This window comes from Argiope bruennichi, chromosome 7 (assembly GCF_947563725.1).
Source record: "Argiope bruennichi chromosome 7, qqArgBrue1.1, whole genome shotgun sequence".
Taxonomy (NCBI): domain Eukaryota; kingdom Metazoa; phylum Arthropoda; class Arachnida; order Araneae; family Araneidae; genus Argiope; species Argiope bruennichi.
Window position 1 is genome coordinate 63,943,371 of NC_079157.1, and position 21,919 is coordinate 63,965,289.

Genomic DNA, 21,919 nt, shown 5'->3' on the forward strand with positions numbered 1-21,919 from the left:
ATTTTAATCTTTGTAAGTCAACGGAAGGAATCCAAAATGTTTAATTCTCCCCAATGTTTTAGGAAACTAAAATGTAGAAGCTGAGTTTACGAGAAAATCACGAACAAACTTCTGTTGGTTTTAAGTTACAGTATTAAATACAATATTAGATTCAAGGAATTTTAAGTACATCTTTAAATTAACACATTTATAATCTTCCCCACTGCTTTTAAAAGGGTAAAACCTTTTTCTTTAATAAGCTACGCACTTTGGGCGAATGGCTAACATATTTATGAAATTGTTTTCAAATAGAAAATCACCGAGGGCTATAATTTCATTGTTCTTTAACAGAAGGTCATAAAATTAACGTCAATTTGAGAATGGAATGTTCTATAAAGAAAGGAGGCACGCGCTTGAGCATGCTTTAAGAAAGCGTGACGAAAGATTTGCTCGAGAATTGTAGACTATATGAAGTCCGATCAATAATCATCTGGTGGTTATTGGGAGACAGCTGAGTGGTTTGACAAAGGTGAGTGTAAGCTTCCTGATTTTCTTTTTATGATTTCAGCGATAGAGTTTTTTAAAGGTGTATTTAGTAGAGAAGTTGAAGTTATTCGATTTCCTTTGTTGCAAAATTATAGAAATGTGCTTGGAATATTTGAAAAGAGAATAATTTAAGAAAGTCAGCGGGAACATTTCTTCTTCTGCTTGGTACAATATTTTCATAGATTAATCACCCAAGGGCTATTTTAGGAGGACCCTCGTTATTTCGAACAAACCCGGATGAAGAATAAGAGATTCTTTGACTATTGATTGATTTAGGTTGCACCAAGCCCATATATGACAATGATATTCCATGGTATCAAGTCTTGAAGACAGGAATCTGCAATCGTGAAACAAAGATTCGGATATTAGGTCATTATGGCCTTCGTATAATTTTATAATTCGTTCTATATTTTAACATATTCCTACATGGCATAAACTTTTTAACATATTCATATCAATACATGACAAACTTTTTAACATATTCATATCAATAGGTTGACATGCTATCTAAGAGAAGTAGATCACTTTATTTTTAATTACATTTATACAGGAGAATTTCATTTGAACAGACTTACAGATACCAACAAAGTTGCATGGTCTAAAATTTTAGTTAACTATAAATATAATTAAACTGAAAGAAATTTTTAGTGTTTCTTGTTGCGTTGGTAATGAACTCTCTGAATAAAAGAGGTTTTTATGGAAAAAAAATGTAGCCTTGCTTTTTTTAATACTAGTGGGTTGTTTTAAATTTTTTTCAGACTATAAAGCTTTTCATCTCTATTTTGAAAGATATTTCAGAATTTATGTTGACTAATCATTCCTGTTAAAAATGTTATATATTTTGATTTTTTTTTAACTTTTGAAAAATTTATGTTTTAATCTGATATTGTTACAAAATTTGTTATTTAGTCCTTGCTTTGGTTTTTGATTTCATTTCATTTTTGCTTAATCTTTGATGTCACTTTTTTCACTTTATTGAATTCATCATTGATGCAACAGTTTGTTAGTATTTGTTTTGTAATTTTGTTTTTATATTCAAATCCTTCGCCGTTTAAAGCGGTTGCCTTAAGTTCTCTTGGATTGGGTAAATATATCTCTAAACTGAAACATATATGATGGAAAAATGATTTAAAATGCTAGACAGGGCTATTTCGTCATAGATGTACAAAATGTAGCATTATTTAATTCTTGGATTGTAGTTATATATTAAATAGTTGCTTTTAAAATTTAAATTATATTTTCAATTAAAACTTGAAATTTGAATGTTTTCTCTCGATAACTTCTGAGAACAGTATCGCACATTTTACTAATCCTTTTTATGTTACTTTAAAATGAAATGAGAATAAAAAAAAACTGTTCAGGGAAAAAAACTTATCACTATATAATTTTTCTCTAATTCTAATGAACTTAAAAAATATTTTACAAGAATAATTTACATTTTGGTTATCAGATTTATACTAGTGTGTTTTGTGACGGTATATATTTAAGAGTAAATGTTAAAAATAAAATAAAGATAGACAAACAAAACCTAAAGCGTTATCGCGTTCAAATTTTCATACTAGAAGTTGTAAGTTCTAATCCTCCGCCCCCATTTAGAGGAGAAAATAAAATGCACATTTTGGACGTATGATTGGACGGATTTTTGAAACAGATATATAGTGTGGTTTAAAACTACATGCAAAGTTTAAACTATCTCTCTCATTTGGATTTTTTGAGTTGTGTTCGCAAAAAGACGGATAAACAGACTTCCTTTTTAGGATTTTTCTTTCGAAAATTTTATATAGATCCTCCATTTTAACGTTAAGTATTAAATGTCAAGTGTTTAGCTCTGTCCTTTTTGTGATTTATCACGCTTAGATAAAAGTAAAGCACACATCACGTATTTTCCCACCACAGCATACGAAAATTTTATTGCAGAAAAACGAATTTTACACCGTTTGAAAATTTAAAAAGATGTGTGTTTCATAATATCAATTTAATAGTCTTGCAAATTCTTCTTGAACCTTAGCAATTTTTAAAAATTATTTTTTTTCCCAATTTCCAACCATAAATTATATAGTTTCTCTGAAACTAAAATCGTTTTCATTATTCCATCATATATTTTCCATCACATAGTTTCCATTGTTGAAAGTTAGAAAGTTTTAATACCTGCTTAGTTTACAAAATGAATTAAAAAGGGAAGTTAAATTTGAAAGCTAGTTGAACTTACATTTGTCAGTTGAGAGTTATCGCGCAATTTAAAAGATAGTTGAACCGTACCTTTTATGCTTTTAATCATGCTATAATGTAATGGGATTAGTCTCTTTTAGAAAGTACTTAATAAGTAGAATCTATTTCATGGACACAATAAGTAGAATTTAAATAAGACAAATAAAATAGCATAACTTTCATGTCTGAATCATAGACAGGACATTATATTTAAACGATTTATTTGAAATAAGTATATCCAACATTTCCGGCGAGCCTGGTGGTCTTCAAAGGCTACTAGTTCAAAATAATTAGAAAAACTAAGAAACCAGCCCCTCTAGTGCATTTTTCACCACTAATTGAATTGAATTAATTTTTATTTCATATGGAAGCTCATGATTCCCTTGGCACATCAAGAATAATCATCTGCGCTCTTTGTTCGCCACTTTTTTAGACAAATTTCAAAGCCACTACTCACAGTGCATTTTCTATGGAGAAAAACTCTTTACAGAATCCCTTTCTCGAATGATTGTATTGATTTCGCCGATTTTTAATTCATTTGAAAGGGCATAACATCCTGATTAGGACTAGGTGAAAGTCGATCTTCATCATTTTTGAAATATTTCATATAAATCGAAATATTTCGATATTTCGGGATTTTGTTATTAATTTATTTATTGCGGTTATAAATTATAAATGATTTTTCTTAAAATGCTGACTAATCAGAACTTCTCCAAATGAAAAGAAACTATTTTGTTGAATATTCACTTTATTTACTTAAAATATTCATGTTTTATCTTCCAATAATATAATTAAAAAATTGTTTTAAAATCATTTCAGTAAAATATATTGATCTAAATAATGTCATCCTTTTACATTTTATCATAATATTTCATTTCCCAATAATGAAATAATTTATAAAATTATATATTTTTTTTACTGCTGATTTTAAAAAAAGTCAGTTTTTGTTATTGTTCACTCAACAACAACAAAAACAATATATTGATACCTTTCACAAGCAACATTAAGTGGTTTTAGAAAATTTCGAATACGAAATCTGAAGTCTATTGTCATGAAAATCATTACTTTTTGTATGATTTTTTTTTTACTTTAAAAGCATTAAACTAAGTTACTAACTAAATTACTTTAAAAGTAGATTTAAATTTAAACATGCAATTAGAATTTTAAGTCGATAGGTACATAAGATAATTAGAATTAAAATAATACTAATGTAATTTACAAGTTCAGAAAAAAAAAGAGACTCAGAATTGTAATCTTGAAATAATAAGTATTATGGAATATAAGCGCATTTATAGAAGAATAATGAATCAAAATCACAGAAAATGTTTTCCAGTATTCAGGTAATTAGGAAACAATCTAATAAATAAAAGAAAAACACGCCATTATACATTATCAACAATATAAACTCATTGAAAAAATAGTAACATAACTCAAACATCGCTTATTTCTCTGAAAATTAATAGTATATTCGTTATTCTATCTATAATAATTTAAATCTATTTAGGTGCATTATGGAATTTTAAATTTTAAATTAAATATAAAAAAGAGTAATGTAAAAGATAATTATAGATTGAAAATAATTTTTATCTTACAAATAAACAAAATTCAGAAGGTGTACGTACACAATAGAAGAATTTTTTTTAAAATTTTAACTTTAAAAATCCATTTTTTTACAGTAGGTCATTAATATATGTTTAAACTCATTTCGGTGCGAAAAGATCATATTACACTAATTATTAATTAATTAAATAATATTTAAGGAGCTAATTAGCCTATTTTTTGAAACGTGGTATCTTAAATTCTAATTTGTACAGACACATAATTCTAGTTGGAAATGATGCCTGATATTAGTCTTCAAGTTGTCTGCTTCAATCAAGTTATAAAAATATATAGTTTTTTAAAACAATTTTTTCGTCAACGATGAGTAGAAAAAGCGAGATTTTTTCTGCAATTTTAACTTTTAAATAGCTATTAAAAATTTATTTCTATAAATATAACTTTGATTGAGGCACAAAACATCCGCTATTTCATACAGATAATTTTGGTACATAAATAATTGTATTTGGTTCATTTCTTGTTGAGTCATGATTGTTTGAATGAAGCAACATAGTGGGAAAATATTCTTCATAAAATGAGTTTTAAAAAATCCGTAACTAGAGTTTTTAATGAAAATACCTCAAGAAAAATAATTATAACTTGAGAAATATTTCGAATATTGACAACATTTTGGTATCGTTTGAAAGCTAAAGGATCAAAGAATATTATTAACCAAAAAAAAAAAAAAAAAAAATTCGATATTTTGAACGATTTTCGAATTTTCAAGTGTGTACATACACCTTAAATAGGGGTATTTTTTAAAAAAATTCGAAATACAGGATGTTCGAAAAGAAAAAGAATTAAAATCTGTGAGAATAAAAAAATACAGTAACATACATTCCAATCGTATAAACAGAAATAAATCCGAGTGATAAATATTTATTATCCCGCCAACATATATCAACATCCTCATTTCATCAACATAAAACAGCTTCATTAGCAAGCTTCCAAATTTAACACTCCTCATATATTCCACTCGCATACAATATGAAATAAACCCGAATAATAGCGAGCTATTATTTCATGAACAAATTCGTCTTTTTCTAAGACTGTTCTAAACATATATTTTTAAATAAAATCTGAAGATGTTGATCAAGACTGACTCTCAATCATCTTGAAAACTCGGCTCAATAAGCATCAATAAGCATAAAGATCAATAAGCATTAGTAAGCATAAGGATCAAGCTCAATAAGCATCAGTAAGCATAAGGATCAAGCTCAATAAGCATCAGTAAGCATAAGGATCAAGGTCAAGCTCAATAAGCATCACTAAGCATAAGGATCAAGGTCAAGCTCAATAAGCATCACTAAGCATAAGGATCAAGCTCAATAAGCATCAGTAAGCATAAGGATCAAGCTCAATAAGCATCAAAAGTTCAGTCAGAATGATAATTTAGATATCTATCAAATGATGGATAAAATTTTCTATTATTAAAAGTAATCTTTATTTTAAATGTAAAATAAAATAATTTAATAAAAAATATAATATGAAATGGAAACGAAGAATTTTTTTTTTAAATTTATAAATTTCGAAAAATTATACATTTTTGAAAATATAATAGAATAATATTCTACAGAAAAGAATAAAAAGTAAAAAAAGAAAAAACATGCCACTTCACATTCCATTCATACACAGTCTGAAGTAAATCCGACTTAACAAAGAATTATCATTCCATCAACCAATTAGTCTTTTCCCGAAATTGTTCCAAATCGGAATGTTCGAATCTAATCGGAAGATAGAGCTAGGAATGATTATCGACGATCATGAGGATTCGATCAGAATTGAAAGTTCGACTACAATCGAAAGCTCGATCAGCATCGAACGTTCCATCTAGCTCTGAAAGGAAGTGAAATTTCTAAGAGTCACCAATAGTCAACGACTTAGGGGGTGTAATTATCTTAGGGATTGGTTTCTTTCTTATTGTTCATTACTGTATCTGTTCGTTCTAGTGATTATTTCCGTTCATTCAGTTGTCCAGTCCTATCTTCCATTCTCATTCTATTGTTCCTTTCATGTCCTTTAAAGTGACAGATGAGGATTTTCATTTACGAAAAGGGTATTTACACTAAGCTTCCGTTCGCATGTCTTGTTATTATTTATGCAGAAATCACATGCTAGAACAAGTATACAGCATGCGTTATCACATGTAGAAAAGATCTCATAGAAACCAATAAAATTTAAGCATTGTGATGGTATTTTAGGGTTAAAAGAACTGATGCCAATTTTAGCATATTCAAGCACCTGTCAAGACTTTCGATTTTGAATAGAAAATAGCGCTGCTAGTTATTGTCAGAAACTGGAAAGACTTCGAAGTCAGTTTCATTTTTTACCCCAGATTTTTTTTTACCATTATTTCGGGAAGATATTTCGTATGTTTAAAATAAATAGAACATAAAAAAAATTGAATTGTAAATATTTCTGAAAATAAAAGATATATAATTCTTTTATATTTAAATATTAGTTGCACACACTTTCAGTGTAGAAAACGGAACACAATTTATTCCAAAATGGCATGATTAAAAAGCAAGTGTTTTAATAAAATGTTATAGGAATTTTATAGATTCTAGAATTATAGATTATTTTTTTTCCCTTCACAAAAATTGTGTAGAAAAAATAATCCCCTCGCTTTTGAATACAATTAAATTTTTTTCAAGCAATCATTTAATATCTTTTTATACCATCTTTGTTTCGCTTTTCTCAAAACCTTCAAGTAATAATCTCTCAAAAATGAAGAGCAACAAAAATAAACATTCACATTTTTCAAAATTCCGTTGTACTTTAGTTTTCGGAAGGTGGGCAACTGCGTCCGTAATAGAAGTTTCGAGTAAATATCTCATGAGCATCAAAATTAAATTGTGTGTATCGATTCACAAATATTTGATTCATCTTCATAATATCGAGAGTCTAATTTTCTGAAAAATTAAAAAAAAAATAATTTAAGAATAAATTTTCTGAAATATCGTTCTTGTTCGTGTAAATTGGAAACTGGAACACTCTTACTCTAAATACGCGAATAATGGTCCCCTTTATCCTCTTTTTTTTTATAGACACCGCAAAATTAAGACTTGTCATAGCACAAATACTCAACAATTGAAAAATTTCCTCAGTTAATTTTCCCCTTAGTTTATATAACTAACCAATTATAACTTTATTTATTAAGAAACCAAATTTTATTATGATTATTTAAACTAATGTTTTCCTTTGGTTGTTAAAATGTAATTTATTAAAATTGGTTTTCATTGAAAAATTAATGCTATTAATATAATTGTCGAATAGCTGATTGCCAAAGGTTACTAATAATTACTTAATATCCGTTATTAATAAAGTTAAATGTATATGTCCCTGTGTGTGTTCACGCTCTACAAAACAGACCTTTTGACTTAGAATTATCAACTTTGGTATTATGCTTTAATAGATAGAAATATGAACAGTGGAGAGAATTTTTTTTGAAATTACAGTTAAAATTAAGAAAGATTTTGATATTATGCAACGTAGTTACAGAAATATTATACTAAAAATGATTTTTCCATCTTAAATTTCACAAATTTATCTTTTCATTTTGATGCTATTGATAGGTTGATGTAAATTTTGTTGCCGTACATTTTGTTATTAATTTATAATAATTTTTAAAAAATATTTTTAAGCTCATTTTACAGCAATATATTTCATTACTGACAAGAAATTTAAGTCGCTTTCATTGTTGCGACAAATATTTCTTCTTGGATTTTTCTGCCATTTTTTTTCATGAAATTTTATGTTATGTTATTATTTTTCATTGTCCCATGTTAGGTAAGTTTCTGTTAATATATGTTTTTAATAAATTTTTGAAATTTTGTTGTCTTTACAAATAAAACTTCAATTAATTATTGATAAATGATTAATTAAATAAACTTAACATCAAAAATAAGTGAAAGTCAGTTGTAAATCAAAATTGTATCTGATGACAGAAAAAACGTAATACTTTACCCTTTACCTTTACCCTTTTTTCATCTCAAGATCAGAGAAAGATTTCTTAAAGAGTCTATTAAAATCTGTCTATCAAAATTAGAAATACCCACAAAAATTTGAAAATTAAAAATACTTTGTTGTGGAAGTCATTAAGGCCTAGTTATATTAAATATTTAATTTGAAGTTTTTATTAAGGATTAATCTTAGTAAACCTACTGGCTGTTAAATGCGGCTAGTTTTTAAAAAAGTTATGAAAGGTTCCAATTTAAATGTATGTATATTATTAATGCAAAGGAAAATATAAGAATTTTATTAATATAATATAAAATATCAAACCAAATATGTTGAGTAAATAGCTTCAGAAATGCAATAAGTTTTGTGTCTCAATTATTCAAAAGCAACTTTGTACTTTTCTTTGATTTATCCTAATAGTAAACTTTAGTGACAAACAGGGAAGGATTAAATTTTCTAAGGATCATTAGGCAATCAATATAAAAGATCCTTTTTCTCTCTACAAACGTTCAAAGTTAAATATTTTTTAATAAATATTTAAATTTATTTTTATATACAAGTAGTTTTAAGAAGAAAATTTTGTCAAACTGAAACAGCAAAACGCTTATTTGCAGATCACTTTAAAAAAAAAATTATTTCAGCATAACGGGTATCAAAAAATATGAATGAATTTTATGAATGATGAAGAAATTTTAAAGTAATTTTAAACAAAATAGTAAAAAAAGCGGCGGAACGTTTTTTAATGTAATATAAATAAATTTAATAATAGAATCGTACGTTTTTTTAAATTATAAAGTACAGCATTTTTTAGAAATTTAAGGTAACATAATATGAAATTATCAAATGGGAATTAACTAGAATAATGTTTCAAAATTAAGTTAAACATTACCCGATTTTAATTTGAATAAATTTTGTTGTAAGGTCTTTATAGTTAAGTATATAAAGCGCAGAACTAAATAGCTTTCAAAGTACTACAAGACAGGCTTGAGGCCCCGTAAATTTGTGGCCAGTGCACTATTTCATTTATTTAATAATGTAACCCTGGTTTTAAAGCAAAAACCCCCTTGCTTCCTCCTTTGGCCTTTGATTTCAAATTATTTTCTTGATTCGAATTTGCAAATAAAATAACATAAGATGAAATTAAAATCATATGGATACCATAAGCAAGAAATTTCTGAACATTCATAAAAAATATCGTTTTCCTCAAATTTATTATCAGAAGGTGCCAAGTATATAGAATCAAAATTTTATTTAGATTATGAATTAAAATTAATATAATTAACTTGTAAATGAATTCTTAAAATATTATTTATAGTACATTTTATTGAGAAAATTTAAGAAATGTATTATATCAAAAATTGAGTGGAAAAATTTCGATTATGAACTTCCACCTTTACAAATATGAACAAATATAGCTAAACCAAAGAATATCTCCCCCCCCCCCCGAAATCAATGACAGGTTCTTAATTCACGTGATTTTTTTTTCCTTGAATGGAAAAGATTGAAGATGAACGCTAATTTCGAATACAAAGGAAATAGCTTTACAATGGATTGAACTTAATAAATAATTCAACACAACAGTAGACCGAGGTCATATAAATTTAGATCGGCAATCAGCGACAATTTTAAAGATATTTTTTAACAAATAAGGAATACATTTGCTTATTGTTATTACCTCATTAAATTAAGATATTACCTTTTACAAGTTCATTGTGGCCTTGAGAATTATTCGTAGTTTTTTAAAACCGTAATGCATTTTGAATGTATGAAAGGAAAAAAATTTGGACACAAATTCTGGGTCACACAATGGAGCTGGTATAATCTGGAAATTGGTGTAATTGGGTTCTAATTATAAGTAAATTTGCTGTTACATATATTTTTAGAGTAATAATGTTTCATCAGTTTCTAATAACTACCTTGCATTTAATAGAAGGTCTTTGTCCCAAATAAATATTAAATAGTTTTTTTTAAATACAGAAATGCCATTAAAGTAACTTTTCCTGTTTGAAGGCCTCTATAACTAAAACTAATGTATGAAATGAAACTAGATTTCATTTGTAGTCTTTGAGAAGCAATGGGGAAATGAATTCAGGACAAAAAAAAACTTGAAAAAAAAGAGAGAAGATATATTTTAGTTTTTATTTATTGTCGTGATCTAAATTACCTTTCATATCTTCTGTACAGATCAAAAATTTAGAAATATCCTCATCAGTGTAATAGTGGGCTTTATAAAGTGCTATATCACAGGCTATTGCCTTTAAACTCCCGCTGAAGCCATAAATGCACACATAATGTCCACATATGACAGAGAGTATAATGTCCATACTTTTTATCCTTGTAAATGAATAAAGGCCTATCTTATGATTGTTCTCTAAAAGTAACACTGAAGTGAAAATCAGCGGGAGTAGTCTCTACAAAACTTCCTCGATACTCTAATAAACTTGTCATACCAAAAAACGTCTTGCATGGCATTGGCATACAATAGCTACGAAATATTAACTTTCGACATGAATTTAACATTTTCACTGAATCTATAATGTAATCCTTGGCGAGTATTTTTTTTGGCGATTAATCCTTGACATGTGATTAATAGTATCTGAAAATCGAATTTAATTTTAAACGTATTTTTCACCAACGATTTAAACAAAAATTTGACATAAAACTGTACTTGATGTCACAAAATCCCATACCAAATTTGATATATTAAAGTCATTGCGTTTTTGAATTGTCATGTTTACATGTTTCTAAAAGTACAGATAGACAGTCAACCCATAATTGGATTTGGCTCCAAATTTGAAAAGTGTCTACACGATAGATGTTAAATCTGTGTACCTAATTTCATCTACTTAACTCTCTTCGTTTTGTAATTATCGTGTTAACTTATATTAGAACAGCCAGACAGACGGACGGACTTTCTCCGAAAAGAGTTTCCTCAAAATTTGATAGAAATCTGTAACTTTGGTGTAAAGACCGCACACTAAATTTCAACCGTCTCGCTCAAAGCATTTTTGAGATGTGTTTTTCAAACTCGGACAGATTCGTCAAAATCTCGAGTTCAAATTTCTTGACGATTACTATACTTTCTCTATTCTACGTATACAAGAAAGTAATTAACTCCAGCATGATTATTTCAATATAAGACTTAGTTTAGATCACAACTTTATGGACAATAGGAGTGACATATACACATTTAGTAAATAACGAACGTGGTTGCAACCATTGTTTTTGAAACGAACGACATTTCACGGTCTGCATCGGGATGATGATCGAACTTCACGTTCAACTCTGATGGTCATTAGATTGGAATTAGAAATGGATTCGTAGTTTGATGACCTTGCAAAACCGTTCTCTGGATCTGGATGCTGGATTTCAGGACATAGATCCTTGACTTTTTTGGTTGCGATGATTTCTCCATTCAATTCTTAAGGTTAAAGCTTGTTAATAAATCTTATCACAACTTCTGATTTAGTTGATTAGTTCGATACCATTCTTCCTAAAGGTTACTATATTATTCTAATTATTATTACTATATTCTTCTACTATATTAATTCCAGATTAAAGGAAAATACTTTATTTTAGAATTATAGATTTTGTTTCAAACTGCAGCTTAAATATTGTGTACGTACTTAAAGAATCAATTATATAATTGACTCAAATATTATTTGAAAAATCTGACTTGTAAATCAGACACCTGTCTTTTTTAATGCATAAGGCGTTTTTTAAATTTTTTTTCTTGTTAGTCCATCGTATCACTATAGCAAGTTTAGAATCTTCAATATTCAATAGATTTAAAGGTATATTTTGGTCCTCAGGTGGGATAAATGCAAACGAAAGAGTTATTCCTCGGAGTACGAATGACTACTGTGATTGAGAATCCAGAGGTAAAAGCATACAGTTTTCTTCAAAGAAGAACAAATAACCTTCAGGCAAAAAGTTTCTTTTAATTAATAAAAAAATCCAATTAAAAATTTGGAAACTTCTTATGATGAGCGTCTTCTATTCTAGTCGTAAATATGTACTAAACTTGGCAGATAATTTCAATAACTGAAATTTTGCATGAATTTCTTCTTACTATCTGTATGCCACATGTGGTTTATAGATAGTATAAAAACCTATAAACATTATCACATTAATATACAGCTTGTCAAGTGACATAAAGCTTACAGATTTATAATTAATATTCCCACATGATAGTCAATTCCCATTTTTATGAAAGAGGTGAAACTTTCTGAAATACAAATATATATATATTTTATTTTTGCATTTATTTTTCTTGCAACAGAAAGTTAAGAAAGTTAACATCAAACTAAATTTTAAAAAAATCCTTAATTAAAAAAAACCCAGCAGGAATGGTCGCTTTGAAATTCTAATAAAGATTATATCTCATTCCGATCACATATAGTTGTGAACCTTATGTGATGTCGCGAATGTCTTGCACGGTATTGACAAACGATAATTATGAAATATTCCTTTTTGGCATGAATTGGCATTTTTATTGAATCTATTGTACGAATATATATTTTAGATGTTTTTTTACCTACCGTTTGAAACTGAAATTTGTCACAAAACTAGAGTTTTATTCATAAAGTTCCATACCGAATAATGGGCTAAATACTGGGAAGAAAAAACTTTAGCTCCAACGATTTTCTATATAGATGTTGAATCAATTTTTAGACATATAGAGATAATCGAGACCCAATGCTTCTGAAATTTGAAGGCAAAAATTTCCATGAACTTGTGATAATACGACCTTTAACAAATATTTGCATAGCAAGTTTGAATATATTCCAGATTTTTTTTGTTTAGAATTATTCAATGGTGCTTATTATATAACTTTATTTGCAGATATTGTATAATTATTTCCTTCTTACATTGCTACTGATTTTCATTTCCTATGATTTCTTGAAATCACTCACTGAGAAAAAAATATTCCCCTAAATAAAAAAAAAAAAAAAATGAAAAAAAAAAATAGTATCAGTGAAAAAATGCATAGAAAAAATAATTAAAGTGTTTTCAAAATAAACTTGCCGGCGTTCTGGCATAGGGGTAGCGCGTCTTCCCCGTGATCTGGGCGTCCTGGGTTCGAGTCCCGGTTCCTGGCATGGTTGTTCATCTGTTCTATCTGTGAGATGTGTGAATGTGCCCCCCTGTAAAAAGGGGCTGTGCAAGCGAATGTGACGCGCGAGTAGCAAAATCGTACTCTTGGCCCTAGTTGGCGCTACTAAAACAAGAGACGCTCTCTCACGGCTTAAAATCGCTGACTTATTATCAGCGGGCTTGTCCATGGCAAGTCCCATCAGAAACAACAAAATAAACTTATATTTTCAAAAAAATTAGGGGAATTTTGTAGTCTGTATAAATTTAGAGCTTGTTAGCTGCATGTGCTAGTATTTCAATTTGAAACCTCTGTCGTAGAGAGACAAATTTATCGATTTTAGATAAACGAATTTTTTTTTTATTCTACATAATTTGATCTTGTGTAGATAAAAAAAACTGATATTATTAGGAAATTAGTGTTGCTCGACTCATTTTAATAACCAAATAATGTTTGTATCTAGCATATCAGTAAATTGCAAAATGTTTGATGTGAAACCTGTAGGAATGATCTCCACGAAACTTTCTCGCATAATTTCCAATGAAGATCCTATCCCCATCTTCTAAATGAGATCGCGGATCTTGGGTAAGACTGCAAATGACTTGCATGGTACCGACGATCAATAGTAATGGAATATAGATCTTTGACATGAATCCAGCGTTTTTATTGAATATATCATACGAATATGTATTTTAGATGCGTTTTCCCAACTGACTGAAATCAAGTTTTGACATGAAATTACAGTAATCATCTCAAGAAAACATACCGGATTTCATTGATTTCAGTCTTTGCGCTTATTGCTTGTACCTGGACGTGAAAGTAGAGACCAACTGATGATCGACCTTTTGAACGATTTGATTCAAAATTTGATACAACTGTATACATTTTAGTGATTAAACCTACGCGCGAAATTTTGCAATTTTTATAGTTATCTTTGTACTTACAGTTTTGTCGATTTGTTTGTCTATTTGTAGCTTGTACTAGAACAGCTCAAAAGAGACACTTTTTCGGTAGATTTTATTTAAAATTTAATAGAAATTTAAAAATTTGATTTTAAATCTTTATATCAAATTCCATCAGAGCGTCCTTGAGTTGTCTTCTTCACAGACAGTTAAATATTATTTCAAAAATGTGATTTTCTGACTTGGGGAAATCTAAAATTTGGAATTTCGTCAAAATCTCGATTTCGAAATTGTTGACGATTATAATAATTTCTCTATATTCCGTATATAAGAAAAAACATTTTCCACAACAAGTACAACGATCGCGTAATGCTTTGGATTAATTTGAAACTAATATTGAAGTCATTGATGCGAAGAACAAAAAGATTGCTCTTTGAGTCTCAGCACTAATGGATCGAACTTTCTATTATTATCCCATTCTATAAAATTATGTAATGTTTTCTACCAAACTGGCCAGCGTGGAATGCAACGACAAATGAGTAGTTGCGGATTCAGTCAAGAATAATATCTTTTCCTGAAATCATCACTGAACTTTCGAGAACATTCTTTTTCCTTGATAAAATGTCAAAAGTTATCTAATATTGACGTCGTTTTAAAAAATGGCAATTGAGCTCAAAAATACTCAATTTGGATCGTTTTCCTCTTCAAATTAGGAAGCGTCGAACACCAGCATTATTCCTCTCAGTCTCAATTCTCGTATGGAGATGAATAATGGAGAATTTCTGACCCCATATGATGATTTAGAAAAACGATCACAATAAAACATTATGAATAAAAGGAAAAATAAAGTAACTGAATTTAATTTGAAATTTAAAATAACACCTACGCAGTTATTTCCAGATTAGCCAATAAACAGAAATAAAAAATAAATAAAGTGCGTGACATGAAAACGAAAATAGCTTGATGCAATCAGTTTCAACGTGTCGCCACATTCTTATCGGAGGTAGACATCACAGTAAAAATAGAAAAAGGTTTCCTTTTTCATTTTTGTACTTTATCGTATATGTGGTATAGAGAAAATATTGAAGTCGTCAAAAAATTCGAACTCGAGATTTTGAAAAATCACCACTTTTTAGATCCTACCGAGTTCGAAAAACACATCTTTGGAAAATGTCCATCTGTCTGTCTGAGACAAAGATAAAAAGTCTTTGAGCTAGACGCATGAATTTTGGTATATAGTCTATACACCTCATTTGCGGATTTCTGTCAAATTTTGAGTAAAATCGATTAAGAGGATTCTATATAAGTTAACGCGATATAGTTCGACTGTTCGAATATAAGTTAACATGATAATTACAAAGCGAAGAGAGCTAGATAGATAAAATTCGGTTACTCAGATTTAACACCTACTCAGATTTAACACTTGTCAAATTTTGAGACAAATCCAACTATGGGTTGATTGTCAGTCGGTCTGCATTTTCAGAAACATGTAAAAGCGATAATTAAAAAAAATTCAATGATTTAAATCTATCAAATTTGGTACGGGATTTAGTGACTGCAAGTGCAGTTTTGTGTCGAATTTTGGTTTTCAATCGATTGACAGAAACATGTCTAAAACAGAAATACGACTTTCGGATACTATAAAAATGCATGCCAGGGTTTAATCGCCAAATAAGTCGCCAAGGATGACACGATGAATTCAGTATAAATGCTAAATTCATGTCAAAAGTTAATATTTCGTAATTATTGTACGCCAATAAGACATTATCTGGCATGGCAAGTTTATTAGAGATTATATTAGAAAGTTTCGAAACTTGTTTTGAAGAGTAAATCGAAGAAGGTATGTATATCCTGTATAACGTAGGTTTCAATTTTCAATTAATTTGCTTTCCTTGTTTCTAAGATTTGAAGCCTGACTGCCGCCTATTATACTGACAGACATATCAGTACTGGAATTTTTCTGTCAAATAGATTTATGTCTAATTTACATATTTAACCACTTGCGAGGGAAAGAAATGCCAATGCCACGCATACCGAGATGTTTTTGTTACAGAATCGCCAACAAAGCGCTACACACGTCAGCAGACAATTGCCCGAGAAGTAGAAATGATGTTCGCACCCCATCGCTCCCGTTAACTGGTGGAACACAGTTCACCGGAGCACAGTCCTCAGGCCGAAAATGAATTCATAGAGAAAATGTAAATCTTTTTCAAATTTCTATAAGGTATCGGATACTTTGTGTGGCCTTGCTGCGAGTTATAGAGGACTGTTTTGCCACTCATAATTCGGAATTTCTTTCCGCCGAAAGTGATTAAGTACCACTGTAACAAAAAAGAAAGAGATTTTACAGAGCTAGTCTGTCAATATTTTGATTCACCTACGAATAGACAAAATCGAAAGCAATATAAAAAAAAATTAAATAAAATCTACGATCGAAAATTTCAAGTTATCATGTGAGAACATTATTACTTTTTAAGTCATTATTTGTTTAAGTTATTAACCAGTTTAAACCGGTTTGAAACAATCACGAAACTTTTCTATCGGTCTCTACCTTCTCTCTCTCTCTCTCTCTCTCTCTCTCTAAACTTTCATTTTCACTGTTTCTAGCTGGCAAACAATTTTTAGTGCTCGGCCGATTTTGAGATGAAATAACAACTATGAAGTCATAGTTAAACATCAACCTTTCAAAAACTCATCTGCTTTCAAAGAAGCATACGTAATAATAATGCAATACTGGTAAAAGCAGGTAAAAAAAAATATATGCGATTAAAAGATGATGATGAAAATTGCCATTTATGCTTTATTCATTGCCTACGCGATTTCGAGCATCAAAACCCCTAACCAAAACAACATCATGTTCTCGCATGATAATATTGTTACAAAATATACTGAGTATTTTTTAAATATTTATTAAAATTAGAGAGCCAGCGGAAGTAGTCTTCTCAAAATTTTCTCTTTATTCTCAAATGAAGATGTTAGCCGCTCCCCCCGCATAAATTTGTAGACCATGGGTATGGGCGCGAATGCCTTACATGGTATTTATTTCTGATTTGATTGATTTTAATAGTATTTTGATTTGATGAGTGGAAATTAATGAATCTATCAATTTATTAAAATGGAAATAATGATGTTTAATTTGATCATATTGTGCTTGTAGTTACGCTTTAAGGTTTTATTACTCTCTTTGAATATATTATATTAAATATATATATATATATATTAATCGATTTTAATCATTTTAATGGACACCTCCAGGAAGATCCAACAATCAACGGTGGCCTTTTGCTCAAAGCGGTCTTTTATTCGCTTAGAACAATTAAATTCAATTCGATCAGAAGAGTGGGGCAGTTTAAAATGTTAGCGAATGAAGAAAAATTTTACTGAATGAAGTTATATGAGTGGGAAGCAATATTACAAATTAAATTTTTCTTCTTAACTAGAAAGCAACATTGCGCATAAAACATAACAACAATCAAACAGCATAAAATATTATTTTTTACTTCATTTAAAATATTTTCAAGCAAGTGGAAGTATATGCCTACTTGTAACTGTTAAGGAAAAAAAACTATTTTACCAATTAGTGTGGGTACTTTGTAGATCAACCCTTTTCTTCAGAAGAAGTCTATTTTGCAGGGGGAGGGGTGTTGCAAAAGCTTCTGTCTCATCAACAAGATACCTGAAATTCCCAAATGCAATGACATCAGAAAAATTTATGCTTCATAACATGAAACAAATTTAATTATTACACATCAACGACTGCCTTTTTAATAATTCTTAGATTTTGCGAATATATTGTGTTATTTCTCTTCTCCCCTCTCTTATTTCTTCCCTCTCGATTACATTGATCTGAGCTGAAAGCTAATGTCAAACTGATCAAAAATATATATCACTGGGATTTAATCTGTGCATATAATCTATGTATGTATTACCTTTTTTTTAATAGTCTTGTTAATAATCAAAAATTCTATATCGCTTTCCAGATAATTTTTAATAATGTTTTGCAGCTCCGTTAATTAGCGAAGTGTTGAAATAAGTGTAAGAATTAAAATCAGGGTTCGGTTTCTCACAGAGCATGACAAAATCATCCTGCCGTCGAAAATACGCCTAAAGTCAGTTATCTTGAAGAGCTATAAGAACAGATGGCTTTTAAAGTAACAATTAAAAATAAATGAATTACATACTGCAAGTAATCATTCCAAAATAACTTGAAAAATCAGATATTAATCCCAAATCTAGCCGAATTAAGTGCAGAACGCTTGTAAAAACGTTCTATGAAGTAGTCAAACTTTTGTATAGCGATTTATTTTAATTTAATTGTTATTTTTTTACAGTCTCTATCTCTACATATAATAAAAATGAATGCGTGTGTGTTGGAGCTCTACAAGCTAGATTGTTTGACCTGAAGTTATTAAATTTAGTACATATATACCTTTGATGATGGTATGATACTTCGGAGTGAATTTTTTTTTTGAAATTTTAAATAGAACTAATAAAAATGTTAAGCAGAATTTTGGAATTTTTTGTGACAATTTTCGAAAATATTATTTTGGAATAAATTTTACAAAGTTTCAAATTTAAAAAAAAAATATCTTTTTAATGATGCGAATTTCATTATGTAAATTTTTTGAACATTTTGGCTAATTTAAAAAATAATAATTTTTTGCTTAATTTCCAGCAATTGATTACATTGTTGCCCAAAAAATTCAAGCCATTTTTATTGTTTCACCAAACATTTAATCTACTGATCTAAATTTTACTCGTTTTCTTCCATTATTGAAAACCAAAGGAGACGAATTTAGTATAATATCTGTGAAATTTACAAAACGAATAAAAAAGTGTATTTATAATATCGTGAAAGTTACAAGATGGATGGACCGAACATTTAAGTTTTTAATGCCGCTGTGATATCATGGGACTGGTTTCCAGTAGAAAAGTTCAAGTACATAATGAAAAGTAAATGTAAAAAGTAATTAGTAATGCGTGTCATTTTTTTTGTCACCGCTGGCAAATAATGTATTATTTTGACCAATAAATATATTATCGGTTAATGAATCTAGACGGAGATGGTTTGAACAGAAATACTATAGAATTTTTCTCGCACTCATCAAAGCTCACTGCAATTTTTTATGAGGTTGGTTGGTTTGTTTTTTTGGCGCAAGAGCCAATCTTGGCCATAATGCGCCAAGCATATGGTTTTACATCTGGCAAGATTAAAATTAATCAGTTATAAAAGGTAAAAAAAATGTAGGATAATTAAGTCCCAAGAATATTTGTGTAGCATTGAGTATATAAAATTTTAAGTAGGAAATGGGCAATGATTCTGAAACAGAAATCAGATATTACAATTTAAAAAAGTATAAGCAACGAACACGTAATAAATGCACGCATAAAAGCCAATAGCCTTTAAAAAGTTAAAAAGATTCTGGTGGTATTTCTCACCCACCAAGTCATGCAAGTCCAGAGAAGGTGAATGAAAAAATATTGACGATGAGAATTAAAAACTGGACATTCAATTAAAATGTGCTTCACACTAAAGTCAATATTACATACAGCACAGATCGGCGCTCTCTCACCGAAAAGGAGATGACGATGCGTGAGTCGAGTATGCCCTATACGAAGGCGAGTCACTTGACATCAACCTCTCGTATAGGGATTATAGGCCAGAAATCAATTGTAGGTCTGACAAAATGTAACTTATTGTTAGTTTGCATGTCCCTAGCTTTCTGCCATGTTAAGAGGAAATGATTATTGACGGACTTTCTCGCATCATAATCCGGCATGGTGGTTGGATCTCGCCCCCCTGGAGGGTACACTAATAGGTAGGGGGATCTGACTCCTCCCATCGATGACGGGACGTACTTTCTTCGGGGAGGGTTGTACCGTGGCCGGTGACGGCCCTTAGGACTCAACCACAGTTCCCGGCAATGTTGCTGTTGTGGCGGTCCGGTCATTCAGTTTTTATGGTTTAAATCCGTGTGTCTTCGTGGCGGGTCGGAGAGTTAGATGGCTGACTTATCGCATCATAATATGGAAGGCCACATGTCAGAAAAGATATAGCCTGTTTAGCAGCTTTTCTTTAATGATACATTAGTGTGAATTCCAGTGTACCTATATTTATGCAAATGAATGCTTGTATCTAAAGATTTAGATTTAGTTACTGGGAAACAATTATGATGGTCAACTTCAAATAAAGACAATTTGTTGCATATTAACAATAAAATTAGCTCATGTTCACCTGAAACTCATCAATGCGCTGTGTTGATTTAATTTTGAAATCCATTACGCATATCGCAAGTGGAAGAAAAGCATGATGTCACTGAAGAATGTAAGATAATACGCAGTTAGTTGATGTACAGGTTAGACGATTACTTTTGCTTTATTATTGCAAATCACGTAATGTTAGTCGCATGTCCACATGTTCATTGACATAAAAGAGTAGTGCTCCTAGATTGTTAAAATCTTATAATTATTTATAAATCACAATAAATCTTGGTGAGAATAATGGAACTCTTATCAAATTCCAAACTTATTGAAGCTTGGAGGAAATCCTGTCGCCTTTCACTGATTTTGATGATATCTGCGTAATAAGTTCGTTATCAAATAATTGATCAAATTACCTTAGAGACGCATTTCTAGTTGCTATCAATTTGCCATATGAAATTTGATACAGAAAAATGTTTTGTGATATTTCTATGATTGGAAAATGTTCGAAAAAAAGGTATAGCATTTTTTCGAAAGCATCTTTATGTGCAATTTCTACTAAATTGAGTTACATTAGTTCAACAGTCAGAAAGGGGAAATTTTTGTCTTCGTATTTGAAAAAAAAACATTAGGTCTCACTTAATTATATTTGTACATATCTAAAAATTGATATATCTGCAAAGAAAGTCAATGAAGACAAAGCTTTTTGTCCTTAGGATTTAGCTCATTATCGAGGCGGGCTTTTATGTAGAAACTGTTGCGTGTGGTCTGTGGATTTTCTAAAAGTGACTAATAATTCCGATATGATAAGGAGCATATTACTTAATAAACAATAATTTTGACTCTTAACGACCATTTTATAAGTTATTATATTCAATAACTACACCATGCAATTTTGTAACGTTTTCTATGTTAAATAAAATGTTGCTTTCAATTCAATTTTTCCTGGAGAAAGGAAAAATTTTTTGAAGCACCATAAATATTGTTTTCATTTTAAGAGTCATTATAAATCACAAAGGTTTTTTTTGTCATTTTTGTTGATTTGATATTCATATAATCAAAATTAGAACTGTATTAAGCGTGATATCCTCGGAACTACGTCGCATATTCTTTAATAAATGTGCTATCTTCCTAATCCCGCATAATTTTGGACCTAGGGTAAGTTTGAGAATAGCTTTCATGACATTATTGAACAATAGTCACGAATTATTGGCCTTTGGCATTTTTACTAAATCTATTGTGCTATCTTTGGCGAGTTTTTTTGGCGATTAATCCCTGGCACGAAGTTAACATTACTAGGAAATCTAATTTGTGTTTAAAGCTCTTTTCTACAACCGACTGGAACCGAAACACAGAACTGCAATTGACGCAGTCACAAAGTTACATACAAAATTTGACAAATTTAAATCATTATGTTTTTATGAATTATCGC

General features: G+C 29.6%; 1 protein-coding gene across 1 annotated transcript in view; it reads left to right on the forward strand.

Moving 5' to 3' along the window:
* Positions 1 to 417: 417 nt before the first annotated feature.
* Positions 418 to 21,919, forward strand: part of LOC129975660 (retinaldehyde-binding protein 1-like) — a 49,383-nt gene continuing 27,881 nt past the window's right edge. Inside the window, exon 1 of the mRNA XM_056088768.1 lies at positions 418 to 508. The gene's annotated coding sequence lies outside the window, so the exon portion shown is untranslated. The remainder of the gene's footprint in view (positions 509 to 21,919) is intronic.